This window comes from Marmota flaviventris, chromosome 6, assembly GCF_047511675.1.
Source record: "Marmota flaviventris isolate mMarFla1 chromosome 6, mMarFla1.hap1, whole genome shotgun sequence".
Classification (NCBI taxonomy): domain Eukaryota; kingdom Metazoa; phylum Chordata; class Mammalia; order Rodentia; family Sciuridae; genus Marmota; species Marmota flaviventris.
In genome coordinates this window covers 46,733,515-46,752,791 of record NC_092503.1, presented here as the reverse complement: position 1 = coordinate 46,752,791, position 19,277 = coordinate 46,733,515, and the positions used below count along the sequence as shown (strand labels likewise).

The window sequence follows — 19,277 nt, the reverse complement described above, 5'->3', positions numbered from 1 at the left end:
AGAGAGGGGCCAGGCAGGAGGGAGTTTTATAGCCTAAATCTAATGGGGTCTCTGGGTCTGCAAGCTGCCTTCCTGGCTCAAGGGGGTTAAGTGTTTGGCCCTGAGCAGGGGGTGAAGTGCTCAGCCTTGAGCTGGGGCTTGGGCGTTTGGGCTTGAAGCAAACAGTTGATAACCAGACAGAGGGTTTGAGTGGCCAGGTCATCCTGCAGCTAACTTTGTTTAGCATGCCCTGCAGACAGCTTACTCAGCCTGTCCTGCACCTAAAAGGTTCAAATTCTGTATTTAGTGGGAACTTGAGAATCAATCATTAGATAATCATGATCTAAGAGCATCTTGTATGAGCAACAAAAGACTGAGGAATGATTCCATGAGAGATGTTAGAAGAGACCTGAGATGAGTAAGTTATTATGGAAAACAAAAAACTAACATCTATCATTAAAACAAATAAGGCAAACTCTATGTACACTGAAAAACAAATTTGTGTTCTTTGCGAGTTTATATAACCCACTTGTAAGTTCATATAACCCCTAGCGCCTTCTGTAGCCACTGCCAAACAACAGAAGAAACAAACTGGGTGAGATTATGCAAGAAAAGATCTTAAGAATGATCACCAGCCCCTGAGATGGCTGCAAAGACAGACTTAACCATCATTCGGGTACAAGGAAGCTGTCCTTGAAGTTTTTGAATGCATCTTTGTGTTTGTTTCATAATTGCTGTAATTCAGTAAATGTGCCCTCTCTTCTTCTGAAATTTTTAAAGTATCTCCAAAGGTTTCATCCCTTTAAAGAACCTGGGATAACCTGATATGCTTTCACCAGTGTCAACAAAATCTTACCCAATTTATAAGAGCTGAGTTACACAGGTTCTAGAACACTACTCACTGGCCAAAACAAACTCCATAGGGACTATTTATTCCTCAGTGACACAGACAGCAGTTCCTGTCAGCCTAAAATTTTTGTGAGAGCTGATTTTCCTTCATCAGCTGATCTCAACAGTGAGTACCAACAGAATAGATTCTGAGCCACTGTCAATTCTCATCCTGTTTTGCATGAGAGATTACTATCTGTATCTACCTCCTTTAATTATCTATGAACACCCCCACCCCTTTTCTTTGGGACTTCCATGAAGGAATAAGGAGACACAGACAGGCTTCCTACTTACACAATTGCCTTCTCCTACATTCATCAAAGACATGCAAACTATACTGAGGAGCCAGTGAGCACCCACCTGAATCCTCCTCACATGCAGCTTTCTCCTTTGCTTCTGTGATACCAGAGCTCTCAAAATTTTCTCTCCCCTCAGACTGACAGTTGAGTGACTAAATGCAATAAACAAGAAAATAGAAGAATTTGGAATGTTTGTAGATGCTGCCTGATGCTCTTTCTCATCACTCAGAGTTTCTGGAACCCTTTGTGACATTTCAAAGGGTGTGTGGATGGTGTTACTAGCTGTTAGGAAGGATGTGGTAGGGATCACACTTCACTTTTGGCTTTCTCCTCAACTTATATCTCCTACTATGGGCTTCTCCATTTATCCATGTGATGCAGTATAAATTCTCCCTCACCACAATCTGAAGGCTGAATTCTCCAAAGTTTTTCCTAGGAAATGCAGGATGTCAATATCAAAATAGCTCTCCATCTGCCTGCATTGAAACCAATCTTTTGATGCATCAGCCCAACTCTTCCCTCCCCAGAACTCAATATTTCTTGTCCTAGATGTCAACTTAATGAGGGGAAACCTCTAGCAGCTTAGTAGGGCCTTAGTTTTATCTTTCATTTGGTAGCCAAGAAACCAATCATGAAGGCATCACTCAGGTGAGTCTAACATTAATCATTTTCTGTTCTTATTCTGGAAAAGACTAAACTCAGAAATCCTCCTATTGATCAGGTAACTTGGATTGTTTGTAAAGAACTCAATGTTATTTCTTGACATATAATTTAAACAAAGCCAAATTTACAGCTTTTTAGCAAATTCAGTTTCTTGGTATGCACAGAATTAAAAAAAATAACTGAAATCTATACTGGTTCTAAATCTACGATTATTAGAACTTTTGGGATTGTCTCAATCATGTAACCTTCAAGGAAAGATTTCTCAGGAAGAACAAATAGAAATGCTTGGCTGGTCTGAATTTTGTAGGGATTCTGACCATGGAAATACACAGGGAAGCATTCCTCTTGTGAGCACATTCAGAGAGGGTAACTGGCACTCTGTTTCCCACCCTTAGAATGCCCTGCAATTTCTCCTAGGAACTAGTAAGATAATGAATATATGTGCTATGTCTAGCTGCTGCGGCAATGCCCCTAGAGTCTTATCAGCCTAGACCTTGATCTCAGGCACACAGCTCCTGAGACAAATACAATGTTTCACTGACCCTAAACTTGTCCACATAACAGTAACTTTATACAATAGACTTTCTTGAGAGATATATATAACTCCTAAAAATAACACAGCACATTGCAATTTAGTATGTAACTGAGGGATAAGCTGCATAATGTTGCTAATTCTGTAACCTGCCTAGTCATATAATGAACAATACATACCAATGATGCCAATCACCTGAAGTGAACTATGGATATAAATAAAGCTGGCAGCTTGGCCATTCTGCCATCTTTCCTTCCTCTGCATCTTGCCTGTATGTCTCCCTTTTTGTTCTCATTACACAATTTTAATTATGTTTGTCTTTACATTGCTTGCTTTCCATTTTTGTTTTAGTTTATTATTGAGATTCATATGATTTCTGATTTTAAAATCTCCTACTGTAAACTATGATAACTTTCGTGAAGTAACTTGTAACTACCAGGGCAGCATTTCTGAGGTAAGAACCAATTTAAAAAGAAGGCATTATCATTCTTCACTTTCAGCAGCATCTCAGATCCCTAATTCAAAAGCTTCTTAAAGACACAATGAGTTATGCATACTCTAGAAAAAATTAGAAATAAAAGAATGTCCATTGAAGAATTTCTTATTTCTACAACAATCAAAAAATATAAGCAATAAAAATATAAAACACTAAGAATTTCTGGGTAAAAAGTATGAATTCTCTGGCCAAATTATGCCTTCTCCAATCTATCCAGTTCAGCTAGCTGGACAAGTTTAAATAATTTGGTTGACTTCTCTGAGTTAATTCCTCTTCTCTATGTTGAGGATCATAATATCTGTTCCTCATGGATCTTTAAGAAGAGTTGTCTCACTTTTCAGCATTTCTGCTGCCTCATCTTTAAAACACTGATGCTAGCAATACACAATGTTGGCATTTTGTGAAGTTTTAAATCATTCATATATGTGTTCTGGTTAGTGTCATTAGTATGTTCATACACATCAGACATTGCAATAGTGCTAGGCATATATTGACCACTCAATAACTATTATTCACTTCTAAAATAACTTGAAATTTTATGTTTGCACTTGTAGGTGAAAAAATATGGACAACACAGAGGAATACTTACTTGAATTTAAAGGCTACAATTTTGAAAGGTCTTTAGTTAATATTCCTATAGTAGAAAATGTGGAAGATTTTGAAATTAGAGATGATGATGTCTTCATAATCACATATCCAAAATCAGGTAAGTATAAAGAGTGGATTCACAATCATAACTTTTGCTTTTCTTTGGTGTGTGTGTGTGCGTATGTGTGTGTAAATGTGCTCTTTTTCAGATATCAAAAGCAGCCTGATCTACATTTATATATCCATTAAGGATCAGAAAAAAGTTAGATGAATCTCAAATCTCTACTACCTAAGCCCATTTGCAATGGATATATTGTCAATTTTGTTATATATATATATATATATATATATATATATATATATATATATATATATATATATATATATATATATATATAATGCTGAGCCAAGAGCAGGTACTGGGTAAATGCTGACCTGTTGACATGGTCTGCCAGACAGACCTGACACAGTTCAAACTTATCTTTTCTCTTATTTGTAAATGCTTCATGGGTTGAGATATTTATCATGTTCCAAGATGTTTCATTTTCTTAAGAAGTATTCCATGACAGCTGAGTTCCACTGAAGATTCTCAAAAACGTTTTCAACCAGCAAGTTCTACTAGAGAATAAAATAAGAATGATTTTGAGATTTGTGAAGACCATCATTACAAAGAAGTAGTAAAACACAATCCTGTTGGGCTAAACAAGTACTAAGAAGAGTAATAGTGACTTCTACTTCAGCAGGGCAGGATACTTGGCTTGGTTTGAGTTTTTAGAGTGGCCCATGTAGATTAAGAGGTAAAGCTGAAGTTATTAATGTCCACATACAATGTTTTGCTCATTTATAGTGTAGTTTCCCCAGAATACCACAAGCAAGTTGGTCATACATGGTTAGACCACATAAGTGAATAAAAATGTCATATATATATATATATATATATATATATATATATATATATATATATATATATATTGCTTTGCTCATGTCAAGTTCTGCTATTTCCTGACATCCTTGGATGCTTAAATAGTTTACAAAACCACCTTACATGGTAAAGAGAAAAGGAGGGGAAAGTGAACTCGCTATAATTTTGTTAATTTGTCTATAATTCTAAAGGGTAAAGTTCTGAAAAAGGAATTTCATGAAAGAAAAACAGGTACCTACAAAATATAGTCAAGAGGGACTCAGTAGCCAATAACATATTTTAAGAAAATATAGAAGAAATAAGCTCCAAGATTCCAAACATAAAAAATGACACAAAGAGGGAAATGCTAATTTCCCTGATGTGAATAGTGCAGGGTGTATGCATGTGTGGAAATATCACACTCTACCCCATCAATATGTAGAATTATTATAAGTTAAGGAAAAAGTTAAAAACACGAAAAAAGACCTAACATGGAGCAGGAAACAGAGAAGGAGAGGCAGAAATAACCCAAATCATCACTGTCATGGAATCAGAACAAACACAGCTCTTCAAGAGATAAAGGAATTTAGAGTCTTTGATTTTATCTTTATTAACTTTAATGTTTCATAGAGACAAAAATGAAAGTTGGACAAAGTTGTTAGCATACATAGAGTGTTTAAAAGTAAAGAAAGCTGAAATGATTTTATGGTGAATGACACTATTGTTGACTTAATTTTTAATGACTAATTGAGTTTGAAAACAAGATGATTTATTTTTTCAGGTACCATCTGGACACAGCAGATACTAAGCTTGATTTATTTTGAGGGGCATCGTAACAGAACTGAAGACATCAAAACAATAGATAGAGCTCCCTTCTTTGAATACAATACTCATAATTTGGACTTTATCAAAATGCCATCCCCTTGAATCTTCACTTCCCACATCCCATATTATTTAGCTCCAAAAGGTCTGAAGAACAAAAAAGCTAAAGTATGTCATACAGCTTAAATCTCTCTCTCTCTCTCTCTCTCTCTCTCTCTCTCTCTCTTGCACAAACAAAATAACCTGCTTTAAGTAGATTCCCCAACCTCACTAAACCACAGTTTTCCAAATGTTACAATCATTGTATGTTTAGGATATTGCCTTCCACAATAAAAATATACAAAAGTCCTAAAAACTATACCTGTAACAAGCAATTGTGGATATAATTTGCAATTTATTCTATAGCATATAACAAAAATTCTTTCACACTGGCCATGAATGCCATTCTTTTTTATGGTTTCATAGAATTTATTGTGTGGCTTTGCAATAATTAATGTGTATTTGATGGACAGGTAAGTTGCAGCCAATGGATGTCTTGTGTTGTAATAAACATTCCTATAAAGGCTTGCAATTTAATTCTCATGCCATGTTTCAATTAATGTGAAGTTTACAAATTAAAATGTCTTATATTTTAAGTGTTGACAGGGATTATCTAACTGTTTTTATGATATATGAATTATACTTCATCAAATACCATGTAGGAATGCCTCTGTCCTCACATGCTTACTAATAATGGGAATTATCAAATTTGTCTAATATGCTAAGTAAGAAAGTAATCTCATTTTTGAGTGATTTAATCTTTCAATTTTAATAAGATTATCCTTTTATATATTTTTATAGGCCTTTAAATAACCTTTTTATTCTTTGCCCGTATTTCTTTAGATTTCTTATTTACTGTTTGTGGAATATTTACTTGGGGCAAAGTCTTCCCCTTTAAAAAGAAAAGACTTTTCTGAAAAATGGTTTAAAACTTTTAACCTTATGTAACCCAACTCTTAATACTTCTTTCCTGACTTCTGGTTCTGGTGATTTACTAAGAAAACACAATACCCACAACAAAGATTATGTAAATACCCTCCAGCTTTTTCCTAGCTAACATTATTTTTAACCTTTTTTTTGGAGGGGGGGGGGATATGGGATTGAACTCAGGGTCACTCAACCACTGAGCCACATCCCCAGCCCTATTTTGTATTTTATTTCGAGACAGGGTTTTGCTCTTTCATTTCATTTCTGTGGTTATATATTTTCAGCACCTCTCTCTTTTTTTTTTTTTTTTGAATTTTTTAATATTTATTTTTTTAGTTTTTGGCGGACACAACATCTTTGTTTGTATGTGGTGCTGAGGATCGAACCCTGGCAGCATGCATGTCAGGCGAGCGCGCTACCGCTTGAGCCACATCCCCAGCCCCTCACCACCTCTCTTTTTGAGGCTGGCTCTGAACTTGTGATCCTCCTGTCTCAGCCTCCCAAGTAGCTGGGACTATAGGCTTGTGTCACCAAGCCTGGCTATATTAAAACCTTCTTAGGATTATAAATTAAATCTTATACTGCTTATTATATATGAATATTGCATTATACTTGTCCCAAGAGTCACTAATTGACACAGAATAGTTTTTTTAAAATTTTCTGTGTCAATTAGTAAGGAAAAGTTTTCTATCAACTTTTTACAATATAGTGTAGTTCCACAACGCTTGTCAAATGTGGATTTTAATTTAAGAGACATTTGTTCTGGGAAAACAGACATTGCAAAATACCAATATTCTTCGAGCTTCATTCTATGGCTCTATTTTATCAGGTCTACTTTAATACCATCAATATGTACCTTTTATTATTCTTTTTACCCACTTGTAGATATTTAACATAGAAAAAAGTATAACTTTTTAATAATCTTGTCAATTTACTCCAATTTTGTGGTTATATATTTGCATTCATGCTGCAATGATAAAAATTTTATATTCTCCTATTTTTAGATTTTCGGGATATAAGGAGTTTTCTATTTTACTGGGTTTTCACCCTCTGAAGAACTAGCTTTTTTCCTGGATGTATACTTTCATTTTAATATTTGTCTCATTTTAGTATATATCTTTCCATCTTCTTTAATTAAATGTTCAGTTTACCTATTTCCAGCATTTATTTTTGTCAATATTAACATTTTAAAAAGGATATCACTTTTAGTATAACTATGGATATGATTTTGTTAATGTTTAAAACTCTGTTATTTCAGTTTTACTTTTATAATTGGTTTCAGCTCTTTTGAGATTTTTTTTAGTTTGAAAGTGTTTGTATAGTTTTCTATCATGGGCAATGGTGTTTACATATTCTAATTTTTGAAATTTATTTAAAAGTTAATTGTCAATTGCATGATCAGTTTTCAAACATGTAATATGTTTCATACATGAGAAAAGGAGATAAACTTTCTGTGTTGGATACTTATACAAATTTTAAAAACTAAATGAAATAAAATTTTAATAATCAATTTTATAAATTTATTTTTGCTTTTATTGTTATGTTAAAGACAGTTCTCTGTAAGTGTTCTACTATGATTGTGGCTAAATCAAAATATTTACAGATTTACTGGAACTTATCCATTGAAGTTTTTCTATTATGAGCATCAGTGGACAAAAGTTCTTTTTCTGTTGGTCTTTGAAAACAAATTATGAGACATCCTGTTAAATCATTTGACCTACAATTTTACTTAATTTCATTTTGTTCCTTATTCTCTAATTCTCTGGGACTTTGCCACATGTTTGTTCTTGACTTGAAATGCCAATTCCATTGCTGCATAATATAACTTCTGAAAGTAGTTCTATCAGATCTGTACTTTCTCTTCATAGAAAAATTAGAATATTCCAGAATTTGCATATCACTACATGCTTTTATTCGTGTTCTTGAGAATGGCCTTTGGGCACATATGCAGGAATTCTCCTAGAATATATATCCAAGTAGGGAACTGCAAAGCCAAAAGTACAAGGATTTTCAGTTCTATGGGATGGGGCTATATTTTCTGAAGAAAGCAGGTGTATCAGTTCCTGCTAAATTGCTAATGGACGTGTTTTGACTTCCTCCTAGTAATGATACATATCAGAATTTTAAATTGTTTCAATGTGTTATTTATGAAGAGATATGTTAAAGTGATCTTAACCTACATGTCCATACTCAGTAATGAGATTAAGCCTGTTTTGAAAGGTTATTGACAATAATTATTGTGTATTCTGTGAAAGGCCTTTTTTTGGTTCAACATTTCATTAGTGGTATTTTCATATTAATTTTTTTATACAGTTTCTGTCCTATAAGTAAAAGAATTTATTTCAACACTTTTTGTAATAGAGAAAAATGGGGAGAACACCTAATTTTCCATGACTAGAAGAATGGATTAAGATGATTATGATTCATTCAGCTAATGAATATGATGCAACTGTTAAAATCTTGAAATAATATGCTGGAATTGTTAATATTATTTATAATTCTTCCTGCAGATTCTTTATATCTACAGAAATCCTAAAGATGTTTTGGTTTCCTATTTTCATTATTCAAATTGGGTGGCTATATTAAAGAATTCTGAAACTTTTGAGAATTTTATGAAAATGTTTCTAGATGGACAAGGTAACTATGAGTTTATTTATCAAGGAACTTAGGGAAGATATTTAGAGAGATGGAAAAGGGCAATTGTACAATGGATGCTCTTGAGTAGTTACTATGACACATCAACTTAGTCTGCCACCCAGTGGCCTTTCCTTCCTTGCCAGGACCGTGTGGGTCTTGTCAAGTTTTCAAAGGCATGTTGTTTAGGAAACATTTTGACCAGTCCATAAAAGGCTTACAAATATTCTATCAATTTAAACTAGCTACAAATATAATTAAAACAATACATTCCAGAATCGCTAATGATCAGGGTGTTTGTGTACTCTCTCCTGGACCTGTGGGAAGCCTTCTAGGGCCATGGTGGAGTTTATCACTCCACTACTGATGAGGATTGAAAGTTGCAAGGGACTTGTAGTGAGAAGTGTCAGGATCTCACTCATTTAAAGATTATATTCAGGTTCTGTCTCATTGTAAACAGGTAGCTTTGCTATCCAGAAATCTTAGAGAATAAGAAGAAATGGACATGTGTTTTCTGGTGGATATAGGAAAGTGGAGGAACTTGCTTTAAAGAAATCTGATTTAAACTTAGACCCAGGGGCATTCTCATTTTTTTATTGCTGCCTTCCTACATCCATAAAGTCGCTTTTCATGGTCACTTCTCTATGAAAACCATGATTGTTCCCCTAAGCAGTAATCATTTCAAAACTGTAATATAGTTGTTCAGTGGTTGGGCCTTTATTTTTGTTTTTGTGACTATAAGGAGGAAAAGACAGAATACTTTGCTATTCAATAAGTGCAACATCTCCACCTTGTTACTAATTATTTTTTTATTTTTATTTTTTTTTACTAATTATTTTTTGCACAGTGGTGGGAAGTTGTTGGTTTGATCACATAAGAGGCTGGTATGAACACAGACATGACTTCAATATTCAGTTCATGAGCTATGAAGATATGAAAAAGGTAATAAGAAGTATTTTTAAAAATTCTATTTTTTAAACCTTTTTTTCTCCTGGTTTCAGGAAAACTCATTCTCCTAGTCATTTTCATACATATTTCATAGGCTTTTGGAGGGCGAGTGGGGGTTCTAATTTCCTGCTTATCCATTAATTATTCCTGGTTTTCCTCAAGGGTGCCTTCTCACTACACACAGTCACCATGGTTATCATGTAACAACTGTAGCATTAAAGGCAACCTCAAATATCTAGGATACCAATCTTGTAAATCATTTTTATTAATATTAATTACGTATTAACGGCTTTTGTTATCTGATTTCTATATGACAATATAACATGCACTGATCATATTCAATCTCCCTTCTTCCACTCTCTTACCTCCCCTTCGCCCTGGACCCTTCATAGGTCCTAGTATTCACGATTCTACTTTCAGTCATTATTTGTTGTTGTTCTCACGTGTGCCTCTTGTGCTACTTGTCTTTCTATGTCTGGCTTATTTTATTCAACATGATCTCCTCCAGTTCATGAATTTTGCTGGAAGATTTCATTTTTTATATCTGAATAATAGTCCAGTTGTGTGTGTGTGTGTGCACCATATTTTCTTTATGTGTTCATCTTTGATAGACACCTAGGCTGAATCCTTATCTATTGTGAATAGTGATACAATAAACATGGGCATGTGAGTTGTCTCTTGTATGGTGACCCTGTTTCTTTTTGATACATACCCAGGAATGTAACAGTTGGATTATACAGTAGTTCTGTTTTTAGTTTTTTTTTTTCTTTTTGAGGATACACCATACACCAAACATTTTCCATGGTTGTTACACTTAAGAAAGTTCATCAAGGAACACCATGACACTGGGGAAAGAAGCCACTTCAAAGACAGGATAATTCTTGCTATAGATGAGGGTGAGCCCTGTGAGGCACATTCTTCCTGTTTTTTAAAGAGAATCTTAAAACTAGTTCTCATGTGAAGTCATAGGATGCTTATATGCTGGTGAAAGTTTCAAAACTGACTGAAAATTTTGTGTAATTCAAACATAATACAGTTAAAGTTTATTGTTCTGTGGTCTCTGATTGATATGCTGATTCATTAGTACATCATCTATTCAGTTATTTAAAAAATCACTGAATGATTGCTCTGTGACTGGTACTGAATCTTGAGTAATAGATGACTGAATCTTTTATAGACAGAATTCATAATCTATCAGGGAAAACAGGTACTCACCAAGCTAGTATATGTAGTTCAAAAGTAATAAGTGAAATTATTAAGGAAAAGTCTACCTACAATGTCAATGTGCATATGTACTGAGAATAGCTAATATAGTTGATGGTCTTTTTTTCTGAAATAAATAAATAAGAGCTAACAGAAAGAAAAGAAATGGGAGAGACTTATAAGGAAAAAGGAAAATACATGACACCTTTGAAGACCTAAGGGAAGAACTTGAACAATGTTGAAGAGATGAAAGATTAATATAGAGGGGTTTTGTAGGAGCCAGATTTTATAAGATCTGTGGGCTATGTAAATGAGAGTGATTTCTTTAAAGTTAAAAGTAGTCAAGAGCCTCTTAAAGAATTATTAAGAAGGGTAGCCATAGAACATAATTCATATTTTTGAATATTACTTCCATTCAGAGTTGAAAAGGAAAAATAGTGAGTATAAGGAATCCAGTACACACACAGACCAGTGTGTTAATCCACTGAACATCAGTGCTTCCTTGGATTGGAGTAATGTCATTATGAATGAAGAGAATACAGAGTTTTGAGGCACAGTTAAGATGTAAAAAAAAAGGGATTGTACAAAGGACAAATGATAAAGAGAGAGGTATCAAGGATGATTCCTTTATTTCCAGTTGGTGCAGGTGTGCAGATAGTGGTCTCATTCGTGAAGGTGTTTAGGGCACTCTGAGGCAGGGTTGGGTTAGAGGGGGATCAGAGGAGCTTGAATATGACATTGTTTTTGACCTGTGAAGATTAAAGTGATTTAGAAGAAATCAAATGAATAGAGTGAGAAACAAATGAAAAATACAAATCAAACTCAAAAAGATTTCTGCCTTTAGATATTAATGCCACTAATTTGAACATCATCACTATAAAGAATATAATGGCAGTAGCCTGGGAGGCTGAAGCAGGAGGGTTGAGAGTTCAAAAGTAGCTTCAGCAATTTAGTGAGGCTCTAAGCAACTCAATGAGACCCTATCTCAAAATAGAATATAAAAAGGAATAGAGATGTGGATAAGGGGTTAAGGGGCCCTGGATTCAATTCCCAATACCAAAAAGAACAAAAGAATGTATGAGAAGAATGAATGTGGATAAAATTGATTGGGGTAGGATGGAGTAAGGAAGTAAAGGAGAGAAGGAATATAGACGTTGGTCAACTCAAGTTTTCCGCTTTAGAGCTCTTTCTAGAGAAACCTCACAATGTTGTCAAAAATTAGATATTCAGGGCTGGGGTGGTGGCTCAGTTGGTAGAGTGCTTGCCTAGCATGTGTCAGGAACTGGGTTCTATTTTCAGCACCGTATTTAAATAAATGAATAAAATAAAGGTACATCAACATGCAAACAATATTTTTTTAAAAAAAAACATTAGGTATTCATCAAAGTTGGAATACGTTTTGGAGTCTTCCTTTGTCTGCTGCTTCCCTTGGAAATGTCTTGGTAGTTTTACGAAACACTGCCCATGCCTGCTTCTCCAGTGATAAACCCAGCAAGATGTGTAATCTCAGGGCAGTTTCTCTCAGAGGATTTTTCACATTTCTCACTTAATTAGTAGTAGTAGCCCTAGAACCTTAATGACTATGCAGGATTATTTTCTACTTTCCTGTCACAAGTAGAGTTGAGTGGTATATAATTGAACTAGAAGCAATTATAACTATAATGTTTAAAGATTCATATTTAGGTGGAAAAAGTCAAGTTAAAAGACCAATAATTCATTATCATATAATGAGGATGGAGGTTACCATTGGGGGAAGGACAAGGTTTAAAATGAGGAAAGGGTGTTTATTGGGGGGTTCTGGAATGTGTGTCATTTTCACATGTGTATTTTAAAATGTAAAAGTTCTGGAAATACTGTAATTTATCTTAAGAGAAATGATACTCCCCTTTGGGGGGAGTCTAATATGAGAGATTTAATCATTCCAATCCTGTTATCTTTTCCTTCAACATATTGGAACTGGCTGATGCCTCTTGGAAAGAAATGCATATATACCTGAAGGGTGTGGGGCAGTTGTCTTTGGAGACCCCACAAATACAGTGGTAAAGAAGAGAGCTGCCCGTTGTGTTACCATGAAAAACCATTTTGTGGAATATGGCTCAGAATATTGGACAGTAATAGGTAGTAGAATTAGGGAACAGCTGGTGTTCTGAAGAATTGGCCAAAGTGCAAGACTGTAGCAAGACCTAGAAAAGATTCTCTGAATCTATGTTATGATTTAGATATGACCTGTCCCCCAAAAGATCATATGTGAGACTATGAAAGAAAAGTTTAGGGATGATATATGATAGGATGATAAATGGCCTGATCTAATCAAGGCATTAATCCCCTGAGTGGTAATTGTAGGCAGGTAGGTAGGGTAGAGCTGGAGGAGGTAGGTCATCAGGGATATTCCTTTGAGGTATAATGTCATGAGCTGATTGGAGCTCTCTCTGCTTCCTGGTGTGATGTCTTGAGTTGCTTTTCTCCACCACATTCTTCCACCGTGATATTCTGACTCACTTCAGGCCCTGTGGAATGGAGCCGGCTGTCTATGGACTGAGACCTCTGAAACCGCAAGTCTCCAAACAAACTTTGCCTCCTTTAAGTTTATTCTTGTCAGATTTTTTGGTCACAGCAATGAAAAACCTGACTAAAACAATCTGTGTTTCATCTTCCATTAAAATTATTCACTGAAGTCTACATTTCAATTAACAAGCTGGGGTTTATCTGATACTTTGGTTAATAATAGTTAGCTTTTGGGGAAAGATTTTAATTTTATCTCTTATTTCCTTGTATGTGACAAGTATAGCTGTTTTGAAATTCTTTCAGATATTTCTACATTTGTAACATCTATAGTTCTATTTTTATTGTCTTTTTTATGCTAGAGCTTGTTCACATTTTCTTATCCCTTTGTATTCATTTATATCCTGATTTTATTATTTTTTTCTGCACCCAAGTTTGGTGTAGAAATAAGTTAATAACTGTGGTGTGGGAGACCAACCTTGCTCGTGACTGAGTCACACTCCTCCTCTGGGTGCTGAAGTGCTCAATCACAGAAATGTGGCAGAGCTTTCCCCACCCTTCTTGGGTTCAAGGGTTGGTGTCTCCTGCATGGGTGTGTCTTGCTACAGCCCCATGGGTGAAGCTATGCTCACCTGTTCTTTTGTAATATAACCCCTTGCCCTGTTTAGGATAGAATCTTCCATGGAAGTGCCTTGTGTGTGTCCCCTTCTCTTACTGTGCCTTTGGGTGTGGCCTACCCAGGTGTCAGTCAACCTGGTGACAGTGGACATCATGAACATAGACTCAGCCCCCTGAAACCTGACCCCTTGCCTCATTTGAATAGCTTCTCCTCAATAAAAGGGGTAAGGGCATGTGCACTCTCTCTCTTCTTGTGGACCCTTAAGGTCAGAGGAGCCATCACAGTGACCCCAAAGAAAAAGGTATTTGTGTCCCTTGTGTGGTTATTTTGCACAGCCCAGTTAGCCCAGTTCAACTTGAGTAACCCCTGAGCCTTTTCTGTGGACCTGTTATTTTTATTCATCCTCTCACACTACATTTTTTCCCCTACAAGAATACAACTAACATACTCAGGAAGTTAGCAAGGCCCTGTATCCTCTGTCCCCAACCTGCCAACCCATCTCCATTTCTTGTGAGCACATAGTGTATCGAGCACTTTGAAGTTCACATTTCATAGGGGTAGGGGATTCAGGTTTCTTTAGTTGAGGGCTCATTTTTTAAATTTTATTCAGAAAAGAAATCCTTGCTTCTTGAATTGAAAGAAAAGTTTCTTTCTCATGAAAATTGTTATAACCTCTTTGAGATACAGTTTTTCCAGTTAAGTACTCTTGCCTATAATAATTCTGTTTAGGTTTTATCCTCCCACTGAAATTTTTACTTGTGATTAAATATCCATGACATAAAGTATATTTTTTACTTGTGATAAAATATCCATGACATAAAATATGCCACTTTAACGACTTTGAGGCAGGTACCAGGGATTGAACTCAGGGACTCTCGACCACTGAGCCACATCCCTAGCCCTATTTTGTATTTTTTTAGAGACAGGGTCTCACAGAGTTCCTTAGCCCTTGCTAAATTGCTGAGGCTGGCTTTGAATTCGCCATCCTTCTGCCTCTGCCTCCTGAGTCCCTGGGATTACAGGCATGAGCCACCGATCCCAGCCTGCTTTAACTATTTTTTTAAGGGAACGGTTGTGTGGCATGAAGTATGTTCATATTCTTGTGCCAACATCACCACTCTCCTACTCTAAAATGAATTCATATTGCAAAACTGAAACTCTATATTCACAAGGCTATAATCCCTCATTCTCCAGTCTCAGCTCCCTGTAGGTCTTGTAAAAAAACATTCTACTTTCTGTGTTTATGAAGTTGATTAGTCTTAGTATATCATATCAGTGGAATCATACAGTATTTGTCCTTTTTGACTGGCTCATTTAACTTAACTTACCATAATGTCTTCAGGGTTCATGCATTTGTAGCATAATGCCTTCCTTCTAAGGCTGAATAATATTCCAATGTACATATGTACTACATTGTATTTGTGTATCTCATACATATACATACATATAGATCACTTTTATATTCTGCATTGTGAATAATGATGTATGAACATGGTGTACAAATCTCTCTCTGAGACTTTAACTTTCAATATTTGGGGTACATACACAGAAGTGGATTTGTTGGGTCATATTGTAATGCTGTTTTTAGGTTCATACTATTTCCATTGCATTTGCAGCATTTTTATATTTCTACCAACATGCATAAATCTTAAGTTTTCTGTGTCATTGGTCTTATTCTTTTCTGTTGTGGTTTATATTTAATAATAAAAATATTGAAGTAAAAAATAAATAAAATATTTTAAAATTAAAAATAATAATAGCCTTCCTAATGGGTGTGAAGTGGTACCTTACTGTGGTTGATTTGCATTTCCCTAATGATTAGTGATACTGAGCAGCTTTTCATGTACTTATTGGACATGTGTATATCTACTTTGAAGAAATCTCTGTTTAAATCCCTTGCCAATTTTTAATTGGACTGATTTTGTTGTTCTTGTTGATTTGTAAGAATTCTTTATGTATTCTGGGCAGTAGAACTTTTTAGATATTTGGCTTCTTATTCTACAACTTAAATTTCTTTGTTCTAATGTCTTTTTTGTTTTATTTTTTGTTTGTTTGTTTGTTTTGGGGTGTGTGTGTGTGTGTGTGTGTGTGTGTGTGTACTTGGGGTTTTCAATGTAAAAGATAATCTTATGTGCTAACAGGGACCACTTCATTTGCTTTATTTTCTATTTCAGTACCTTTTTTGTTTTTATTGCTTAGTTGCTCCAGCTAGTATTTCTAGTATCATAATAAATAAAAGTGGAAAAATGGAGTTGAACTTACTCCACATCTCGGATGAAAATCTTTCTCTTTTAGTTGAGTTTGCTGTTAGCTATTCCATATAAGACTTTTTCATGTGGAGGTAGTTTCCTTCCATTGCAGATTTATTGAGAGTTTCATCATACAAAGATGTTGGGTTTTGTTAAATGTTTTTTGTGCATCAATTGAGATAATCATGTCAGTTTGTTTCCCCATTCTCTTCTCATAACAAACTGCATGGTTCATATGATGACACTTCTTTGCATTCCAGCAATCAATTTCACTAGAATATGAAAATGTTGTGTGTTTAGCTGTAACTCATGCATACTCATGACTCTTTCAGGACCTCAGAAGTGCAGTGCTGAAAATCTGTGGATTTCTTGAGAAAGAACTTAGTGAAGAAGTTGTGGATACTGTTGTGAAACAGGCTTCATTTCAGAACATGAAGACTAATCCACAAGCAAATTATGATGATATTGTAAAACAGGAACTTGGAGTGAGAAACAATGAAGGAAATTTTCTGCGCAAAGGTACTATTCAGTAGTTCTTAGTAGCAAGATGTAAGCTGTCATTCAAGTCCTTGATACCTAGGAGAAATAGTAAGTGCTTCCATTATGTCTCTCCAAGTAACAGTGACATTTGGAACCTAGAGAAATTAAGCATCTAATTGAGAGTAGGTCTGAAGAGGTTTTCAAGAAACCTAAGTGTTTTAGTATACAAACTGACACATTAACTTGCTTAATTAATATTGCCTTATTTCTAAGTCACATGAGCCTGGTCAGGTATATTAAATGAGAATAATAATCCTTATGTTCCCTTTTTTCTTCTAGAATAATCTAAGGAGTAAACTTAATGTGTGTTTTGCTGTGCTGGGAGGAGGTTTGGATTACTGTGTTCCCATGTGTCGTCACAAAGAGTGATATCTTATTAGTGCTATCTGCTATGAATTCAGTTACTTCAAAAAGTCCTTGAAATCATTTTTACTGTGATCTTATTACATGCTTGAAGTAGTTGTCAAGAATGAATATTATTTTCCTTGTAACTGATACCCTTTATATTCAAATTATTATTATTATTATTATTATTATTATTATTATTAGTAGTAGTAGTAGTAGTAGTAGTAGTAGTAGTAGTAGTAGTAGTATAGTACCAGGGATTGAACTCAGGGGCACTCAAGCACTAAGCCACATCCCCAGCTGCTATTTGGTATTTTATTTAGAGACAGGATCTCACACTGAGATGCTTAGAGCCTCACCCTTGCTGAGGCTGGCTTTGAACTCAACGTTCTCCTGCCTCAGCCTCCTCAGCTGCTGGGATTACAAGCATACAGCACCACACCTGGCTTCAAATTGTTAATTTTTGATTTAATCATTTAGTGTATAAACATTTTAAACATTTCACTTCTACTTTATTCACATTTTATGTCATAATTGGCTCATAATTTACCAATAGGATGATGGATATTAATTTATGAACAATTGTATAAACAACTTGTGGAAATTGCCCTAGATATTGATATATTTTAAAATTCCTTTTTTGATGACATTTATTATAAATTCTCCCTTTTAATTCCTCAGCTACAGTAGATAAAAAGCAATTCTCATATCCCTAAGAGCTTGTTATCTTTTTCCAAAGGCCAATAATAATATCTATACATGTGAACCTGATAGCTGGAAATGCCAAGTTATTTTTCACTTAAGAAGAATGGCATAATGTAATCCCTGTGGTTCAGGAGGCTGAGGCAGAGGAATGCAAGTTCAAAGCCAGCCTCAGCCAAAACAAGGTGCTAAGCAACTCAATGAGACCCTGGCTCTAAATAAAGTACAAAATAGTGGTGGGGACTGGTTCAGTGGTCGAGTACCCCAGAGTTCAATCTCTGGTACTCACCCCCACGAAAAAGAATGGCATAATGATGGTTTAATCTTGTATAAAAAAAAGATGCAGAAAGAGAAGCTCTGGTGCTCTATATGACTTTGATTTTATAGGTTGAAAATACTTGAGTCTTGTTTGTTTTGTTTTTTTTTCAAATTGAAAAAGAAAGAAATACTTATCTTGGAGGGTTTTAGTAAGAATTATATTACAGTTGATAAATGTGGTTCACTTAGTATGAGGTTCACTTAGTATATATACAGGAGTATATATATTAAAATACTTTTTAAATTCTAATATATTCGTATCTTTATAGTTTTTTATTCCTAAGGATCACAGAGTGGGAAAGGCTAACATATGAGGAAGTAAATTTTCAATCTCTTTACTGCATTATTTTGTTCCTAGATTGTTTATTCAATCATTCCTGTGTAAGAAAAGATGAGGTCTCCAATCCTGTGGACCTGAATAAATATTTAGCTTGGTTGAAAAGAGATTAACCCATTAATTTCCAATTTTTAAATTCTGTGAACACAATAATATTCACATATTATTAGAAAGTTAAAAAAATAGGTATATTGGTTGCTCCATTTAAATTTGACAGGGGTTCCACATCTGGGACAATAGGACACATGGGTTCAAATGGTTGAGACAGTCTTTAACATGATGTGTTCTTTATTCACCAAAGTGCCATTCATGTTCTTATCCCATTAGGTACCATTGGAGATTGGAAACATCATTTTACTGTGGAGCAGAATGAACGATTTGACCAGATATTCCAAAGGGAAATGAAAGACTTTCCCCTCAAGTTCGTCTGGGATATAAATGAGGAGTAGAATTCTAATCAAACTATAAAAGAATCATATAAACTCTAATCAAATGCTATACCTTAACATACATAATAACATACGTAATGCCTATTACTAATTATACAACTTCATTAACAAAATAAATAAACTATGCTTAGATCAGTTGCCATGAATTCTTTAAAATTTAAAAAAAATTAGTTTTACTTTAATAATTAAAATTACAAATCAGAAATTAAAATGCTTTTGCAGCTTTGGTACCCTGCATGAAAATGGCAAAACAGGAAGCATAAAACATGACTTGGAAATATATTTAGAGACGATTCT

General features: G+C 34.8%; 1 pseudogene; it reads left to right on the top strand.

Annotated features, from left to right (window-relative positions):
• The first annotated feature begins 3,421 nt into the window (after nt 1–3,421).
• On the top strand, nt 3,422–19,056 carry LOC139706203 (amine sulfotransferase-like; annotated as a pseudogene).
• Nucleotides 19,057–19,277: the final 221 nt, after the last annotated feature.